Below are 19467 nucleotides of genomic sequence, written 5' to 3'. Positions count from 1 at the left end.
TTGTTTCCTAATTTTCTGAGAAATTGCCATAGTGATATCCAAAGGGACTGTACCAGTTTGTACTCCCACCAGCAACGCAAGAGTCCCTTTAATCCTCTCCAGCATAAATAGTCATCGGTGGTTTTGATCTTGGCCATTCTTACAGGTGTAAGATGGAAATCTCAGAGTTGCTTTGATTTACATTTCTCTGATGGCTAAGGATGTTGAGCATTTCCTTAAGTGTCTTTCAGCCATTTTAAATTCATCTGTTGAGAGTTCTCTGTTTAGGTCCATACCCCATTTTTTAATTGGATTATTTGTTCTTTTGATGACTAATTTCTTGAGTTCTTTGTATATTTTGGAGATCAGACCTCTGTCTGATGTGGGGCTGGTGAAGCTCTTTTCCCATTCTGTAGGCTGCCGTTTTGTTTTGTTGACTGTGTCCTTTGCTTTACAGAAGCTTTTCAGTTTCAGGAGGTCCCATTTATCAATTGTTTCTCTCAGTGTCTGTGCTACTGGGGTTATATTTAGGAAGTGGTCTCCTGTGCCAATGCGTTCAAGTGTATTTCTCACTTTCTCTTCTATGAGGCTCGGTGTGGCTGGTTTTATGTTGAGGTCTTTGATCCATTTGGACTTGAGTCTTGTGCATGGCGATATATATATATATATATATATATATATATATATATATATATATTCATTATTCTGCAAGTTGATAATCAGTTATGCCAGCACCATTTGTTAAATAATTTTGTTTTCTTTTTTCTATTTTATATTTTTTGCTTCTTTGTCAAAAATCAGGTGTTTGTAGGTGTGTCTATTGATATCTGGGTCTTCAGTTTAGTTCCATTGGTTCTCCTGTCTGTTTTTATGCCAATACCAGGCTGTTTTCAGTACTGTAGCTCTGTAGAAGAGTTTGAAGTCAGGGATTGTGATGCCTCTAGAAGTTCCCTTATTGTACAGGATTATTTTTGCCTATCCTGGGTATTTTGTTTTCCCAAATGAAGCTGAGTATTATTCTTTTGAGGTCTGTGAAGAATTTCACTATGATTTTGATGGGCATTGCATTGAATCTGTAGTTTTGGTAACACTGTCATTTTTACTATGTTAATTCTATCTACCCAAGGGCATGGGAAATCTTCCCATTTTCTGGTGTCTTCTTCAATTTCTTTCTTCAAAGATTTAAAGTTCTTATCATATAGGTCTTCCACTTTGGTTAGAGTTACTCCGAGATATTTTATGCTATTTGTGGCTATGATGAAGGGTGATGTTTCTCTGATTTCTTTCCTAGCCCATTTATCATGTGACTCACTTGACTTCTTATTAGTGATGATAGCTTTCCTGAAAATCATGAATCCATTAACCTATCCACCGCATGCACCCAGGGAGAGATTCTTCCAAAACCCAAGACAGAGCAGTGAGCCCAAAAAATCACTTATTCAGGGCTGGTTTGGTAGATTAGTGTGAGGTAGGGGCACTGGTGGCCAAACCTCACAGCGTGAGTTTTTGAATCCTAGAACCTACATTGTGAAAAATAACCAACTCGTGCAAGTTGTCCTTTGGCCTCCTCCATGCATGTTTCAGGGTATACCCCTTCACCCCCAGGCAACAAAGCTTGTCTGGTCTCCTAGTAACAGAGACATTATCATCTTGATCCATTTTATAGGCAGGCAAATGCAGCATGTCACCTTGACTGATCTTCATTTAATCTTTCACGGAGAGCATCCAATAAGACTGAACCAAAGAAAAAAGGGTTGGCACTTACGTTTGTACAGCATCTGACTAAGCATAATAAACTCTGCCTTTGATCTTACTTGACCATGAAAAGAAGCCCTGCAGTAAGTGAGGCAGATGTTATTATCAGCCCTCTTATACAGTTCATAAAACTGATACTCAGAAAGATTGTGTCTCATGAGAGGTCACACAGCTAATAAGCAATGTTCTGGAACAGACACAGATCCAGTTATTCTGATTCCAAATCCTTCTCTCTTTCCATCAAAGCACAGTAGCACATCCAATTACAAAACATGTATTGGGCAACTATGACGATCCCCTGGTGAGACCATTCTTTTTACTGTTGTTGAATTTTTTTTTCATTTATTTTACATATGGACCAGTTTCTCCTCCTTCCTCTCCTCCCATTCTTCTCCCCATCTTGCACCTCCCGTCCCCCGGTCCCCATTCACTCCTCCTCCATCTTCATTGAGAAGGGAGCAAGCAGGTCTTCCCATGGGCATCAACAAAGCATGGCACATTAAGTTGAGGCAGGCCAAGCTCCTCCCCCTACATCAAGACTGGGCAAGGCAACACAGCCTGGGGAATTGGTTCCCAAAAGCCAGTTCAAGCACCACGAACAGGTACTGATACCACTGCTAGGAGCCCCACAAACAGATCAAGCTACACAACTGTCACACACATGCAGAGAGCCTAGGTTGTCCCATGCAGGCTCTTTGGCTGTTGGTACAGAGTCCATGAACTCCCATGAGTTCAGGTCAGCAGGTGAAACCATTCTTCTTTTTTTCTCTTTTCTCTATTTTTTTTGGGGGGGGGGGCAGGGATTGAAAAAGGGTTTCTCTATGTAGCTCTGGCTGTCCTGGAACTAACTTTGTAGACCAGGCTGGCCTAGAACCCACTGAGAGACAGCTGCAGCAGAAATCTGCCAGTGGAAAATCTTTCTTAATGGCCTAGGGATTCAGAAGGACACGTGTACACCATATACTTCATTTAGCTCAAAGGTACCTGAGAAGGGCAGGGGTCAGTCCCAGAAAGATGAAACACGTTTGAGAGTTCTCCTCGAAAAACACAAAGCTGAAGATAAAATGGAGTACAAAAGTAAATATTTATCGAGCATTCCAAGACGAATCACAACAAACCGCAAACTGTAAAAGCTGACAAACGGCACAGCGCAACAAACTCCAAAACAAGAACCTATTTTTAGATTTATTTACTTTCAATTTATGCGTATGGATGTTTGCCTGCACGTATGTAAGTATGCCTCATGGTGTCTGGTGCTGGCAGAGACCAGAAGAGAGCGCTGGCTCTCTTGGAACTGTAGTTACAGATGGCTGTAAGCTACTGTGTGGACACTAGGAATAGAACCCTGACCCTCCACAACAGCGGGTGTCAACCTGTGGGTCACAACCCCTTTGGGGTCACGTATCAGACATTTACATTACAATTCATAACAGAAGCAAAATTACAGTTAGGAAGTGGCAACAGAGATAATTTTACAGTTGGGGGTCACCACAACATGCAGGGTATGAAAGAGTCACAGCATTGGGAAGGCTGAGAACCACTACAAGATCAGGGAGCACTGCTACCCACTCGGCTCTTTCTCCGGCCCTGACAGACATACCTAGGTGATATTTCTTCCACTGTTTGTTCTTTATATGATAGTAACTTTATAATCTTAATTGAGAAAACAGGAAGAATGCTTCTCTTCTAACAGTTGCTGGAAACCTGCGTCTTTATTAACGGCATCTAGCCTGTACTTCTAGCATTATTGACAGCTTTGGAGAAAAGTGCAGTCAAGTTCCTGTCATTGAGTTGTAGGTTTGGGAAGAGTTCTGCATGCACCATCTCCCAACACTGTCTCCGACCTTGCCTCTCCTCGCCTCGCTCCTAACGCTCAGACCATCAAACACGTCAATATGAAGACAGACCCTCTGGGCAAATGTCTGTGTCACTATTCCAGGTCTCAACACACACAAGCAATGGAAATTTCCCTGGAATATATGCCAGTACATAACTAGAGATAACATGTAAATGACCAAAACCATAAACTCACATCTTATTATATCTCGATATAAAAATATTCCCAGTTGTTCACCAACATCTTAGATTAAGGCCAAGCCAGGTAGCTATGGCTTCCCCACACCACCCAACATGAGGAGCATCTCAGTGGGAAGCTAAAGAAGCTGTGAACATAGCTGCTCCCAACAAAGGCATCTAGAAGCTTTCTTTAGGGGCCAGTGTTTCACTAAGTCTAGACTGGCCTCTTAAGCCCATGGGATCAGGATCGTGGCTTTCAGGGTCAGAAGCTCCGCTCTCAAATGGCAAACTTCATCAGGAAATCCTGAATTGGCTCTCTGATTATTTCTGTTGAAAAGTCAACTTTTAATAATGATTTTTATCGGGGAAACAGTCTTCTTGAGCTGAGTGCAATATTCTCGATCACCGTAGATCCTTCCATCTCTTCCTGAAAATGTCTCTCTTTCCCCCCTTCCCTCCCCCATCTCTGCGTGTCTGTGTGTGTGTCGCAGCCTAGGAAATGTCTATAACTTTGACTTTAGTGAGTGGCCACAGGAGGCAAGAGTTTGCAGCAGCTTTCCTGGGGTTCATGTGGAAGATATATCACCAATAAGCACAGCAAGGCTTCAAACAGGAACAGCAAATCAAATTTTGATTTTTTTTTTTAAATTTTAAGTATTGAAATGGAAAGAAAGCTGAGACTATCGCTTAGAAAGGTTAGAAAGTGGGTAAAAGTATCTGGGAAAGTCCACGAGGAAGAAATGGGATTGGTTAATCTCAAATGAGGACAGAGGTTTTTTTGTCTACTGCCAGTTCCTGTCCCATCACAGAGCTAACTAGGCACAGAGTAAGGGCTAATATTTAGGGCTTGAATGAAAGCAAGGAAGTGGGGAGAGGAGAATGGTTTGCCTTTGCCTTAAACCACAAGCCAGGCTCTTAACTTCCTTACCTATAAAATAAGGATTAAGAATATCACCTCCCTCAGAACGGCGTTTTGAAGATTATGCGAGTTAATATAAATAAATCATCCGTGAGGAAAACTGGTACTCGATAAATATTACAGTGGCTGAGCTTCCCTTATCTGTCCTTTGGGACAGACAACAGCAGAGGGTACTGTTGCTGAGAAGCGTGGAGACAAGGGAACCCAGTGGAAGGTGACTGATGGGAAATCTGCCCAAGGTCCTGCTTTGTCTGTCTGTCCTAAACATCTACTTTCGTGTGAGAGTCAGAAGACCTCAGATTTGACTCAAGGGCAGAAGGGAGAGGAAGAGGGTGCCCCGTGATGTGGCAGGAAGACCCATCTATCTCAAGCCCCAGCTGGGTGAATGCAATCAATAACATCCTGCCAGGAACTTTTGTGGTCTCATGTAAATTTAGGCTACCTGAATAAAAGATAACAACTGTCATTTCCTCTCTCATCACGTAGCAGGATGATTTATCTATTCCTTTGAAAGAACCAAACCGTGCCAAAACCAGTGGCCTACGTGTCCCCGGTTATGGGTGTCCATTGTGAAACGAGGGGCTAGTGGCGCAAGACACCAGGGTATTTTTAGGACTGTGGCAGAGAGGAACCCTTCAGAAAGTGGCTGTGATTAACTCAGCGGGAAGGGCAAGGCCTCCTAAGTACTTTTAAGGTAGTCTGTACAGAAACCAGTGTCACGGGTTGTTTAGTTAGCCCTACCCTGCAGGGGTGATTACAGGTGTTTTCCAGCTAATAGCCACAGACGAATAGCGAATAGCGAATAGCGAATAGCGAGCGGACAGCGGCGGCGCTCTGGACCTAAAGCCCCCACCCCCATGCTTGCCGTCAGTCAGCGCAGGGTCCTTGGGAGATTCATAGAAACTTTCGCTTCTCTAAAATATTGTTTATTGTTTATTTATCAAACCCACAATCTTCCGAGATATTCAGGCTCACAAAAGGCAATGTGGAAAATGACGGAGGGAGGAACTGAGGGCTATTTTTCACATCTAGGCAATGAATGAGTTCTTGAGAATGGGTAAGGCTGAGGTCTGGCCTTGTGAACCATGCTCTGCATGAAAGACCAATTCACAGCTTGTCTCCGTGTCTTGACAAGCTGACCTTTCTCTGAGGAGCAGAGCTTGTTACATCCAACGCTGTGAATATTGAAATCCCCAAGAGGACCGACAGCAGAAAGCAGTGCGGAGACCCCTAAAGTCATTCTGAGCAGAGCAATAATGGCACCCTTACTTGGGCTCCGCCTGCAGGCTCCTCTGACCTTCAGGTGCAAACAAAGGTTGACGCTGTCTAGCCTAGCTAGTCAAGGCCTCACACCTGAGGACTAATCCTGATGGATGAGGAGCGGTGAGTTCTGTTTCTCCTTATGTCTCAGCCTCATTTCTGAAAAATTCTACCTGTCTACTCATTTGTATAAGTGATGGCATCTTTCTAGCCCGGCTGGGTTCTGTTTTACAGCGGTTTGTACTTACTTTACACACAGGCTAGTAGTCACTAAAGATTAAAATTATATCCACTCAAATGCCAAGCATAGGTACCAAGCACAACGATCTTGTCCCGTGAAGTGAAGCAGGACCTTCAGTGAGAACAAAAATTAGGATCAGGAGTAAGTCATGTACCCTCAGGGAGTCTGAGTTTCTCCAACTACCAATGGGGCTGCAAACCCACACCTTGTGAAGGAACCATGGGAAACTGTGAGTCGAGATTGGCACAGGGCAAAGGAACAGTAGTAGCCCAACAAAAGCAGTTATTATTGTTTGGATTAACTTTGTTGCAGGGGGGACCACGCATGTGCCGTGGAGAGCATGTGGCAATCAGAGGGCAGCTTACTGAGTCGGCTTTCTCTCTCTACCACGTGGGTGTGAGTTATTGAAGTCAGGCTGTCAGACTTGGTGGCAAGCACCCCTCACCTGCTGAACCATCTCTCTGGCCCACTAAGAATTCAACAGATAGCATAGATCTAAGATCTATTACTGAAGGTCCAAAACTTAGTTGTGAGGTTTAGGCAAACGAACCAGACTCAGCCATTGATTTAAGGCAGTAGCCACACTGTGGTATAACACACACAGCTGCCAAAAAAATGGAGGGAGCTTTTTCCTAATTAAAAACACCAAATATGTTAATATTAATGTCATTAACATTGCTGATGCTGTTAAAATGGCCTCATTACTTTTGTATTCTGGGCGGTGCTTTCCTCTTTCCTATTTCTGGTATGATGCATCCAGCCGTAACCCGCTTGTGCTGGGGAACGCAGGATGACGAGACCAAACCATGCTGTTTGTATGATTGTTTCCCGACTAAGATTTTAGTCATTCTAGATGCAGTATGGCCAGTGCCGCTGTGTAACTGAGCAATCTCTCCTCCTATAAACATCAGAAAAGAATGCCTGCCTTCCGCAGCTAAAGTTTTCCCCTCTCAGTTCCCTGCTGGTCTTTTCTCCATGAGCCTGGTCTCCAGAGGTCTTTAGTTGATGAAGATCAGTTCAATAAGTCGTCCTATCCATGACATATGTTCCCTGACTCCAGCAGGTACCTGAAGCTGCAGCCAGTACCAAACCTGTTATAAACTACGGTTCTTCTTACATCTGTGTACCTATGATGAAGCTGAATTTGTAGATTAGCACAGTATGTCAGCCATGGGAGTAAAATAGAGCAATTGCCACAATTATGTAAATGATCTCTCCTCCTCTCTCTCTCTCTCTCTCTCTCTCTCTCTCTCTCTCTCTCTCTCTCTCTCTCTCAATACTGTGCTACCGTCACCCTTCTTGTGATGATCTGAGATGATACAAAGCTTACATAATCAGGTCATTTGAGGATAAAGCAGGTAATGGGTTGTGACAACACATTAGCCTACTACGAAAAGGTTCCAGGAACTAAAACCGAGCAACACATGACAGTTGATCTGATAAAGCCAAAAAGAGCCAAGTCACTACAGGAAGGTAACACACAGAGTGTGAACATGCTGGAGAGGACATAGCTCATGCCCACTGCTGGATAGAGCAGGGAAAAGAGGACTATTACAGGTCAAATATCTTTGAAACGTCTCTGTTTCCTCCCCCTTTTTCCCTTTGCAAATTATTGCTTAATGCTAACCTCTGACATCTTTTTTTCTGAACTACCTGTCTGAACTTAGCAGAATGATTGCCTTACAAAATGATGGCGAATCCTGAGTTTCTCTTTCTGTCAAATAAGATAACTTCATAATAATAATTATAACAATTATAATAGCAATTATAGTAACCAACACTGAAAATATACGGTAACCCAGGCATTGCACAGAGAGGACTTTGCAAACACTTCATTTCATGCCCTCAGTGGGGCTTCTGTCTTCCTATCTCACTTAGAAGGAAGTCCCAGCACAGAATGAAACGACTTGCCCAAGAAGACTTTTGCACAAGAAGCAGGATTCTGACCAAAGGCCACAGCACCTCAAAATTTATAAAACCTCTGGCCTTTGTCCCTAAAACGAATGTTTTGAGTTTTGCTTTGGAATGTCAAGGTCTTCATAGACAAGCCTATTGCTAACCATGAGACACTGACATGTAGATTGTCTATGTAATTAAGATCTCCCACTTTACGAACCACACCCATTTGTAACGTGTATTATTACCACTTAGAGTAATTAAAAGAGCCCCTATTCATAACTATTCAGCCTCCCAAGGCCATCCTGAGGATACAGACATTTGCTGGCCGTTAGCATGGACAGCTTCACCATCTGGTCCAACAGGTGGTCAACATCCCACAGACTTTCAGAGTACAGAGGAAAATGTTTTTAAACAAAAAGAAAGTAGTGAACTCTCATGAGAAAGGAAATATTGTGATAGATAAGGATAATATTTGTTGGTTAAATAGCCATAAGGTACAATTATTAATGTATTTACTTTGATGGGTAATAGGACCGTAATGGCAAACCCATCCAGTGCCCTTACAAGTCCTAATGTGTCCCACCTGTTGGCAATGCCCGGCTCAGGAGCTCCGTGCTGCTCAGGTGACCTCCCATCATGCTTTTCTTTGCCACCCCCACTGTCACACTGCTGCAGCTTTGCAAGTTTTAGATGCATCCTGTGGATTTTAGGTGCATCAAGAAGGTCTGGCTAGAAGGTCACTAAAGCTTTATCATGTCGACAGGGCAGACAGACAGTCACCGGTGTGTGCGAGCTGATTTCCTTCCCAGTCTCAGTGTGATGAGGCAACACGGGCATCCTGTGACATCTGTGTCACTCACCAGATGAAGGCTTTCTGGCCACAAACTCTCTACGCTCAAGAACACGGCCCTCTGCAAGGAGTATTACAGAGAGGAGATTTAGAGCGGCAGGAAGTTGCATCTTCGCTTCGGAGCAGCGAGGGATCTAAAATTCGAATTTCTAGGAAACGTAACTGTCCCGGGGAGCAATGACAGTTCTAGGTAGCCTGGAGTCAAGCTACAGGGGAAGACTCCCCTCCCGCCCCACACACAAACCTCCCAGTAAAATGAACCTGACTTGTGTCCATTCCCTTCCCCATGTCCACGTCTTTTTTTTTTTCAGCACATTCAGAACCCCAGTGTTGATAGGAAATACTAGAAAGGAAAGCTGGATGCAGAAAGCAGGGTCCATTTGACCCTAGAGACCTCAGTGGGGACTTGAGCTTCTGGTATGTCTGGACTTGAATAACCTTTATCTCCAAGTCGATCCTATGGGTAATGAACACAACGTCCTTTCAGCCTCTTGGTTCACAGGAGAAGGGAAACAGCCCACCGCGTTTCTAACCTCACACACTCCTAGTGTGAAAACGGAGGCTGAAAGCACAGGCCTCCCTGTGGAGGGGCAGCCGGGACTCAGGCTACAGGAACAGGCATAGTCATACTTGGGCAAACAGGAGGCTACTCAGCCAGTTCTCGTCCCAAAGCCAGTGTAGCCCTGTCCTTCACCTTGAACGCAGTGAAAGAAAACCTTCTTGGCCAGACCATAGACTGACAATGGGGTGGGGGTACATTAGGACCTTTGGGGGCACTCGGTGGTTTTGTTTGCTTGGCCCCATCTTTCACAAGGTAATACATAAACTATTCATGGCTGTGCCCGTATACAGACAACTGTCCTGATATCGATCACATTTTCTTCCTCCTGAGAGTTCATTTCTTTTTCTTCTTGATTGACACAAAATTGAACTGTTTCCATCGGTGCCCTAAATGCTTTGTGCCGTGTCGGTACTATCCCTGCTGTCCGGGGTAGACGCGATGGCCACGAGAACAGAAAACAAAGTGGGAAAATGTATGACAGCAGGCACTTTCTCAGCTGCAAGAGAGATTTCATTGTGCCCACAAGGCTGGAAGGGCAACAACAACAAAATTATGCTTTTTAATATTCTGTTCTGTTCATCCACTAATTTGGTCAAAAATAGCTCTGGGGTTTGTTCGGCACAATTTGACCTCCGTAATCACACAGATGATTATGGGGTCCCATTAGAACTTTCAAAGCACTTTGTACAAAAGGGGCCCTCAGACAGTCTACTATAATAAAAACAAGCTCATAAAAGTCCCACACATTTCGCATAGGCCTTTGATAACCCATCACACAATAATGACCCTAAGTAACTCACAGCCTGTACCACATTTTAACCAGTCGTTTAGAGGAAAAGAGTTGTTTTTTTTTTTAATCTTATTATCTCTGTCTAGTCACCCAGAGCCTCACAAGGAAAAATAAATTTGCTTATGAAAAGTCTGTGAATCATCAGAAATGACCCCTTTCTTCCCTGGCGTCTTCTTCGAGGCAGGTGTGTCAGACAAGAAACATGATGGTAACCTGGTCTCCTACGCCTGACCTCAGCCAATCTGTCTGCAGTCCCGCATCCCTTCCTCCCTCTGGCCTCAGTCTCTCTTCAGTATGGCCAGAGGCTTGGGCTCAAGTAGACAGAGAATGCCTAATTCTATACATATGTTCCGGGGCCTCTCAAGGAGAAGAGCCTTACAGAAGCAAGAGTCTTGAGGTTCTTTCGAAGTTGGGGGGGGGGGGGGGAAGGCCATCATATGAGATGGTCTCTGAAGTGATATTCATTTTGAGCATGCTATAAATCTATAACTATCATTAGCCTGCTTTGGTGAGTTCCTTTCAGGATGACCAGTCACTAGGGCTGTGACGGGATCTTTCCTAACCTACAGCCATCCATGAGTTCACAGGTGTTATGCTATCCTAGTTCATAGACAAGAGTGCTGTGATGAAGCCAGATATGAACAGGAAATCTTACCATGGAAACAGGCGGGAGGAGTATTGGAGAGATCAGTGTAGACTGTGTGCTAGGAGGAGTGAGAGCAGCAGGCTTGATGGAGAACGGAGCCTCAATGGACACTCAAGAACGGCAGGCGAGGGTGCGGGGAGTCCTAACAACCATCCTTTACATCTCCATCATGATCCACAGAGGACTAAGAGAGTCCCCATCTGCTATCTGCAAGGAAGATACTTGGAGAAGTTGATGGTGACCCAGGATCATGGAAGGAGGGGTGCCAACAGAGGAAATGAAACAGAAGATCAAATTTTCTCACCCCATTTTCCATTTTGTTCCAGGCACTTGTTTAGCTCCAGAGTCAGGCAGGCACCTAACAATGATCCCATCTCTACAGCAGCCTGGTGCCAGGAAGAGAGCAAAGAAAAAGTCAATAACTAACAGTCATGGAAAGGCCTGTGTGTAGATGTAGCGGAGCTGTTCACCCAAACCCAGAGTAGGAACACTTCTCTGCTCCGTGATAGCTAGATGTGTTCTTGCGTTGACCATGACCTCTGATCCAAAGTGATGTATGCTCTTTCTAGGTGGTAGCTTTTAATTTACCAGATAGCTCAGTCTACCACGCTGTCCCTAGACCATGACAACTGGCAGCCAGTGTGTCCTACAGAAGTTGCTCTAGCCTCTTGCTTCCTGGGGCCCAGATAAACTGATAAAAGATTTGTCACTTAAGGATTTTGTTTCTGCCTCTGAGAGCCTTGGGCCTTGGAGGTGCTTGTTACCTCATCATCACCTGACCCACCCTGAACAATGGAGCAGCTATGCACAAAAGGAGAAGGATTAAGAAGCCAGGGTCTTGGGTCAGCCATTACCCGCACTGATTCAGCAACTCCTCTAAAGAAAGCTCTTTCTCCATTCTGAAATCCTGTGAAGTGTATTCTGCTTGCCCACTGCACTGGTTTCCTTTATCTAATTTAGGAGTAAATGCAAATGAACTCCACTGATAGGATTTACTGTTGACCACAACTGCCCTCAAAGTCCTGCGATATAAGCTTATCAACCTGAATAGGCCCTCCTGGCACATTTATTTTTAAGTCAATGTCTTAAACAACTATGAAAAGCCCAGGCAGAAGTGGAAAGGCAGAAGTTAGGGAGGAACTCACAGAGCTAGAGAAAAAAGTTTTGAAGTCCCTTCCTTAGCTTCTTCTCTCTCTCTCTCTCTCTCTCTCTCTCTCTCTCTCTCTCTCTCTCTCTCTCTCTCTCTCTCTCTCTCTCTCTCTGAGACCCACTGTCAATTTCATTGACTTTATAGGGTCACACTATAATTTCAATTACCTCTCAATTTTGACATTTTATCTTTGTGATTATTTAAAATATTGCATTTCAAACTGCAATTTCTATAACCTAAGTCTCCTCTGAATTCACAAGGCTAGGTTAAAAGTGACCAGTGCACTACTGTGTACAGGGAAGGGCAACTCCCTGCGCTTTGCCCCTTCCTTTTTAGTCTCCTAACCATCCTGTGAGGTAAACATTCCCACTCAAACTCCGACAAAGGAGCAAAGGGAGGTAGAGATTAGGGGTTAGGGATTAAAGACACACACAAACCTAGCAGTCAGAAACCTCAGGGAGAGCTTGCTGTTGAGGAACAGATCCCTACTAAGTGGCTATAGAGTCTGAGGCCTTAGCCTCACATCTGTGACCCCATGTAGCAAACAAGCAGGAATGGGGCAGCTGTACAGGGCACCTGGGGAAACAGACAGACAGGACATAGAGGCCACCCACCCACCCCTGAGAACAGACTATGAAACTGGAGGCAGCCAGCCAGAGCCCATTGTCCCCAGGCACTTTCTGTCTAGAAAGTTCTTAAAAATAGTACTTGACTGCACTGGGAAACGCAGGTATCTGGTGAGCCTGCGTGCTGAGATTCTGGAGACCACAGAAGCTCACACTTGGGAGCATACAGCCAGGTCTGGGCCTGCTAGCTCTGTGGAGGCAGCAAACAGCAGCTGCATCGCCAAGCCATCTCCACCCTCCACCCATGTTCGCGCTGTTTTACTCACGCAGCACGAAGACCACTGGCCCTGCTGTCACCCTACATTTCAGAGAGAACAGGGCATATTCCTAGGTGACACAGTCGGGAACTGAACGAGCCGGGATTTAGTGCAGCAAGTGCCTTTCTTTGTGCCTCAGTTTACTCCTCCATACAAATAAGAAAGTTGATTCCAAAGCTCAATTCCTGGTTTCCCGTCGGGCTTCCTCAGTCTGTTGCCAAGTCCTGATTGCAGGTTCACAGATACCAAGGGAAAGGGAGGTACCTGCCTTCACTCACCTGAGTCTGTAGGGCTCCTGCCCACACTCCCCTTTGCCCAGCGTTATTTCCAGCGGACCCGAATGGAATAGACTCTGGCCCACACAGCCACTGTCTCTGTAGTTCATTATTAGAGAGTGTGTGGCAGCCCTTCTGTGAGATTCATCTAGACCATACTGAGAAAAAGACTAAGCTGAACTCATAACCCACCACCGTTTCTACAATAAAATAAAGCAACTCTCCTCGTCCTGGTAGGTGAGTTTATGACCCATGAGTAGGCAGTGTGGGATCAAGACCAATGCCATCTCTCAACAGCCCTGAATGAGGTGACCATGGCCCTGGGCAGGGCAGGGTGGGCAAACTCCTAGTCCAAAGTATCAATGCATTCACAATTTTAAATTAAGCAGGCTAACTAAACAACACTCTCCAATCAATTATCTCTCTCTAGGACCCCAGCGTTCCCTGACCCTAAGCATGTAATCTCAGAACCGTCTTCCACAGAATTTGATGAGGACTTGCTCAAAATGTTGAGTCCTGGGCCTACCTGTGAAAATGGCTTTGTGGTCCCTGGTGAAGTGTGATAACCTTAGCCTATCTCCCCACCAGCCTGCCATTCATAGTTTGTGGACCACACTTTTGAGAAACGAAGCCTGGCCTAGTATTATACCCAAGAGAGACAGGGACGGCTGCTGCCATTTTGGTCATATGCAGTCTCATCAAACAGGATGACAGATACAACTGAGGCCTATTTTACTTGTGGTATCTTATTTGAGGTATGACTGTGTTTGTTAATTCAGACATGAAAACTTTTAAACTGTGGTACATAATGACTGTGACCTTCATGCCATTTCAGTCACTCAACAGCACCTTATCCTATTCTACTCAAAAAGTTGCATTTTTAAAACACCTTTTGGGGGGGGGGCATAGTATTTATAGTCCCAATTGGGCCACTTGTGACTTACAAGTAGCAGATATTAATGATTTTCCTGACACACAAAGAATAAACCAGAGTATCTGGGAGGCAGGAAGTCTACCCCTCTCTCCAGCTGCCTCCCCGGATCTTGGTCTGGGAAGTGGTGGGAGTGGACTGTTTAAAGTTCTTCCAGGGCTCACACGGAGGGCTGTGCCGCATGGTAGAGAAGGGTGCGACCCTTGAAGAAACTGTGTCTGTGTTCTAAGTCTGTGGCCCTAGGGAAACCACTGAACCTCTCAGAGTCTTGTTCTCTGTACTATAAGGCCAATGGTACTTTCCTCACATGTTAGGAATGAGAAAACAGGTGTGCATCAGCCAACCAGGACTTCTCAAGAGTCAATAGTCCCCACCCCCCCTTCTCTGCTGAACAGAAAGCTATGAACCAGAAGAGAGCATCACCGTTTGGCGGTGATGGCTGCTGTAGATGTATGCGCAGACTGTCCAGGTTTAGCTGCATAAACAACCATTTCGTTATGCTAGCCTATTTTGTGCCAAGATTTAAAAGGAATCAGTAGGGTTGCCCTTCTCTGCTCAGTGACACCTAAGGTGGCAGTAGAAAGAACTGACAGCCTAGGGGGACTCTGCTTCAGGATCATCCTCCATGCACATTTCCAGGTGGTGTTGCTGCCCTTCACCCCAGCCTGGAGCCCTGTAGTCCAACACGGCAGCAGCTCAGCCTCTGAAGTTGAGGGTCCCAACAGTTCTGGGAGGAGGCTTCTTCACGTTCCATGACCTGGATTTTGAAGCCACCTAACACCACTTCCATCCTGGTCACAGGGCATCCCAAGGAGGAGAATGCTGGTCTCAGCGCTTAATAAAACAAGTGTCAAGGACACAGTGTAATAAAAGTGTGATGGAAATGAAAGGAAGAGGAGGAGGGAGAGAAGGAGGTGGGAGGCCAGGGGCGGGCCACCGCCCAGAACACAGTCAGAGTCCACGGTACTGCTAACCCCTAGATCTCACAAGGAGCTTGGGTGGAAGAACGCATGCTCCTGCTTCAGACACACGTGTTGTGGTGCAATGCCCATTCAGGCTTAATGCTCTTCCACCCATGCACAGAAAAAGTAAAAATAAAGAAATACTACACACCCTTTCAGGCCCACTTTCTGGGTCACCTCTGGAACATCTTCCTTGGTGGTCTTTAAGGTCGCCTATCCTTCAGAATCTCTAGAGTTTTGTCTGCACCCTCTTCTACATAAAGCACTTCCCACCTCTTCCAAACACTGTCATATTCGGAGAGTCCCTCACTCCTCCACCTCATTCTTTCCTCTGCTCCCAAGCCCCACCCTGAAGTATACTCAAGAAGAAAACACAAAAAAGGATTTCCCCAGTTCTGGAAGTACCTGGATTCTTGCCCAGGCAGAAAGTGCTGGAGTTGAGAGGGGGTAAAGAAACCAAGTGCTGATGGGAAGTGGAGTTGAGTCAGGTGTGATTACCACTAGCCACCAGATATCCCTCATCTGTCCCTCAGTACCTTTCCTATATTTGACAATATGACTGTACCCACACATATGCCCTGATACACATATATACATACATACACATACACACGCATCCCCTCACACACACATACATACACAACCATTTGATAGCATTATGAGATTCCACAATGGATGCATGATTTCAGATACTCTTAATTAATTTACATTTGTATAGATACACCCTTTCACAAGAAGAGTCTTACAACCTGGCTCCTTTTCCAAGAGCACGTTCTATACCTTACTCAGTAGGTCTCCTTGGAATTCTTCCATTGGAGACCACAAAGACTGCGGAGACAAGGCCAGAGCAAGATGTCAGCAATGCCCAGGGTCCCAGTGTCTGAAAATACAGGATTAAAATAGTTTCCCTCTATGTTTCCTGGGCCACCTCTGCTTAGGCTTCATCTTTCCTTAGGCTACTTTGACAATTCTGTCTGTAGTTTATGCTACAGCTGATTTTATTTCACCTTTTTAAAATCTGTTGATGTATACGAGTGTTTTGCCTGCATTACGCACATGACTGGCGTCCTCAGAAGTCATAAAAAGGAGTTCAGATCTCCTGGGACTGGAGTTACAGATGGTTGTGAGCTACCATGTGGGTGCTAGAAAATAAAAGAGCAATAACTACTCTAAACCACACAGCCATCTCCCCAGAGCCCACGTTGCCTTCCTTGAGACAGGCTCCCTCTGTGGAGTGCAGGTTAGCCACCCGTTCTCAATGCTCCTGCTTCAGCCTCCCAATTGCAGGCACGTGCAACAGGCTCGGCTCTGTCATTTCTTTTTAAAGAAGCTCTCCAATGTTTGACACACTGTAAGCCTTCTACAAATATTAGCTGTTGATGTTATTTCTCAGTCAAGTGGGGCCTTCTGGTTTAGGACAGTAAAAGTCTCTGTTCTGGGTTCTGCCAGGGAGACGTTATCAACATCATTCCTCTTTAAGCCTCTTTCCCATGGAAGGCCAGACTCCTCAGGTGTACTGAGTTCACCCAAGCCTCAGAGAGCTAAAGGCTATGAGTAGCATGCGTACTGGCCCTGGGCAGCATGGAGTGAGTCTGCCATAGTGTGGGATGGCAGCCAGTGGCTGTCCAGATGATGCTGTGAGACAGTTTGTGTGTTTGGGTGCATGGACTTGCTCAATCCTGGGTGTAGCCTTCATCCTTTCCTCTTGTGCCCCTTGGTCTCTCCCGACCCCGGGGCCTTGGCAGGTGAAGCTGGTGCTGGGGAATGTGAGGTGTGACCACTCACTAGCGCTTTGCAGAGCTTTTCTCCTGAAGGCAGCTTCTTGCTTTTTAATTTGGGAACATCAAAGCTGAGCCCCATAACTCTTGTGTCTTAACTACAGAGCTGCCCCTTCAGCCATTGTCTGTTCTCATCTCCTGAGGGCACCTTCTTGATTTGCCACAGACTCTGTGGAAGAAGCTGCCTCCTGCAGATACTTCCAAGGTGCCAGGTATTCCAGCCTGCAGTCTGATCCCTAGAGAGCAACCTGAGTCTCCTCTCAGATGGGGAGACCTATTTGGTAGGTTGTCCTGTGGAGCTCCACCCATCCTCTAGGTTTCCACTAGCAACCTTGACCTGACCTTCAGAAAGACCTAGAACACTAGATTCTAGTCCTTCTACACAGACATTTGGCCCAGGTTTATCCTAAATGTGTATATCTTGATCATAAAAGCCAAGCAGAGCATCCCCTCCCTCTTCATGCTAATTACGTAAGTAAACTCTACTTACCTTTCTTTATACAGTTATCCCCTCAGTATAGCCAACCCAGGCTTACCTTAAGTCTGCCAGTATACTTTAAAAAAAATGTTAACTACATTTATGTGTGTATTCATGCGTGTGTAATTGTGCAAGCCACAATTAATTGTGATGTGTGGAAGTCAGAGGACAGCTTTCAGGAGTCAGTCCTCTCCTTCTACCACGAGGGTCCTGGGGATCAAATTCAGCAGCAAATACTCTTACCTGCTGAGCCATCTCATCTCTCCAGCCTTGGCAGTTCATTTTCTAAGGAGACAGTAAAACTAACCAAGAGAAAGAGAAGGAGATGGGGGGAAGGGGAGAGCTGATCACTCTTCTAAAACTCTAAACCTTCATCTCAAATTAGAAATCTCAAAAGGAAAATAATTAAGAGCAAGTCACCTTCATGAGAATTCTAATCACCAAACCAGCCCACTGCTGGGAAGGGACCATTTAGCCCCACAATGCAGTAATATAGCTGACCTACTGTCTTTCACTTGCTCACAATGGTGGCATTTCATCTTTGGCCTCATTCACTGTGGACACCCTTTATTTCAATGTAATCAAATAAATCAAATTTAAATAGCAGGGTCTTTTGGAAAACAGAGACTCATCTCTCAATGCAATGAACAAATATTTGCATTATCTATTTATATTAAAATATGTAGATATTTCCCAAGCATTCTGCCAACTTATAAATTTTTATAACTTCTTTGAATTGTTAACATTTTTTTAACACACTGCAGGATTTCAGCTTTGTGAAGGGCTCAATAACAATCTTTCTGGTCAGGAAAAAGGAAAGGACATTAAAATAAAGAATGCAGAATAAATAAAAACAAAACAGTACAGCTCGTACATCCACTCACACAAAGACAACGTTCATGGGCTGTGATATGGAATTGTCACAACACAATGTCCTTCATGTTGGATTCAGCGGTGAAAGGAATTTCTCTAGTTATTGAAGACTTTTATGGCTGAGTTTCAGAAAGGGAAAAAAAAAATCCACATCTACCCCAGTGTGACTTCTGCGCAATGCAAGCCCGGCACATTTTAAGGCCTGGTGGATAATGCTACCATTCTTCCAGGAACTGTTAGCAGCTGTAGCAACTATTATGACCAGCTTCAAAACATGTCTGTAGTCGGTGCTCTCCAGACACTTAGCAATCCCAAAGCTATTCCTGGGCTCACTCGCATCGCAGCCTGAACACAAAGTTTTGATTTATGCTGGAAATGAAACAACAAACTTCTGATCCTTCCTCTAAGTGGCCATTCAGATGACACGGACGGCATGTGCTGCGGGGAGGGGGCCTGGAGGGCAGAATTCACAGAAACAAAAAGGAAGCAGGAAAATAAATGGAGGGCCACCCACAGTTACCTTAAGGAGAACCCACAGTTGCTGGCACAAAGCTGTGTTGGAATGACATCTCGGGGCCCACAAAAGGCTCTTGTGCTTGCGGAGAAAGAAGGAGCAGGGCAGGCTTTGAGAAGGGAGGGGCTCAGCACAGGAGGGATGAGGGCAAAGCCTGGGATGACATTAACCCAGCAATATGCCACCATGGCATTAAGGATGCACACAGGTAGGGCTACAGTGGGGCACATGGTGAAGGGCAATGCCCTGAGCTCCTCCCCAGTACCAGCTCCTAACACACACACACTCACACACACACACACACACACTCCTCTTTAGTGAATCACAACGAAATAACCTAGAAGTGACACCTGTGGGAGGGTGTTTCAGCCATCATGGACACCCCCAGAACCACGTGTCTACAGAGTATAGAAATGGAAATCGCAGGATGCAACCAAGATCCAAAGGACCTCCCACCCCAGTGTTAGTGATTGGAGTGGAGACAGCTCTGTAGAACATGGGTCTTCTGTTCTCAGGTTAAAAACCAAGGACATAGTGGGTGCGCATTTTCGGAAGACAAAGCCCGCATGCTTACCTCCCTCCGTGCTGCTGTGGAAAAAGGGAAGATGCCTGGCAACTCACTTCACCCAGGCCGCTAAGAATCTTCTTTCCAAACAGATGTGAGAAGGGGAAAGGGTCCAGCCTCTGACTGGAAGCTTTCACATCT

At 45.3% G+C, this 19467-nt stretch overlaps 1 long non-coding RNA gene across 6 annotated transcripts in view; it reads right to left on the bottom strand.

Annotated features, from left to right (window-relative positions):
- Positions 1 to 5579: 5579 nt before the first annotated feature.
- Positions 5580 to 19467, bottom strand: part of LOC119822151 — a 32253-nt gene continuing 18365 nt past the window's right edge. For 3 of the 6 annotated variants that reach the window (XR_005286725.1, XR_005286723.1, XR_005286728.1), the window contains 3 exons: positions 11222 to 19465; positions 10927 to 11124; positions 5580 to 8980 (listed from right to left, as the gene is read on the bottom strand). This is a non-coding gene — a long non-coding RNA (uncharacterized LOC119822151). The remainder of the gene's footprint in view (positions 8981 to 10926; positions 11125 to 11221; positions 19466 to 19467) is intronic. The other 3 variants (XR_005286726.1, XR_005286724.1, XR_005286727.1) reach the window with 3 other exon arrangements.

Source organism: Arvicola amphibius, chromosome 9 (genome assembly GCF_903992535.2).
Source record: "Arvicola amphibius chromosome 9, mArvAmp1.2, whole genome shotgun sequence".
Lineage (NCBI taxonomy): Eukaryota > Metazoa > Chordata > Mammalia > Rodentia > Cricetidae > Arvicola > Arvicola amphibius.
Note: the sequence above shows the minus strand (reverse complement) of the source record. Positions and strands in the feature narration are given on the sequence as shown.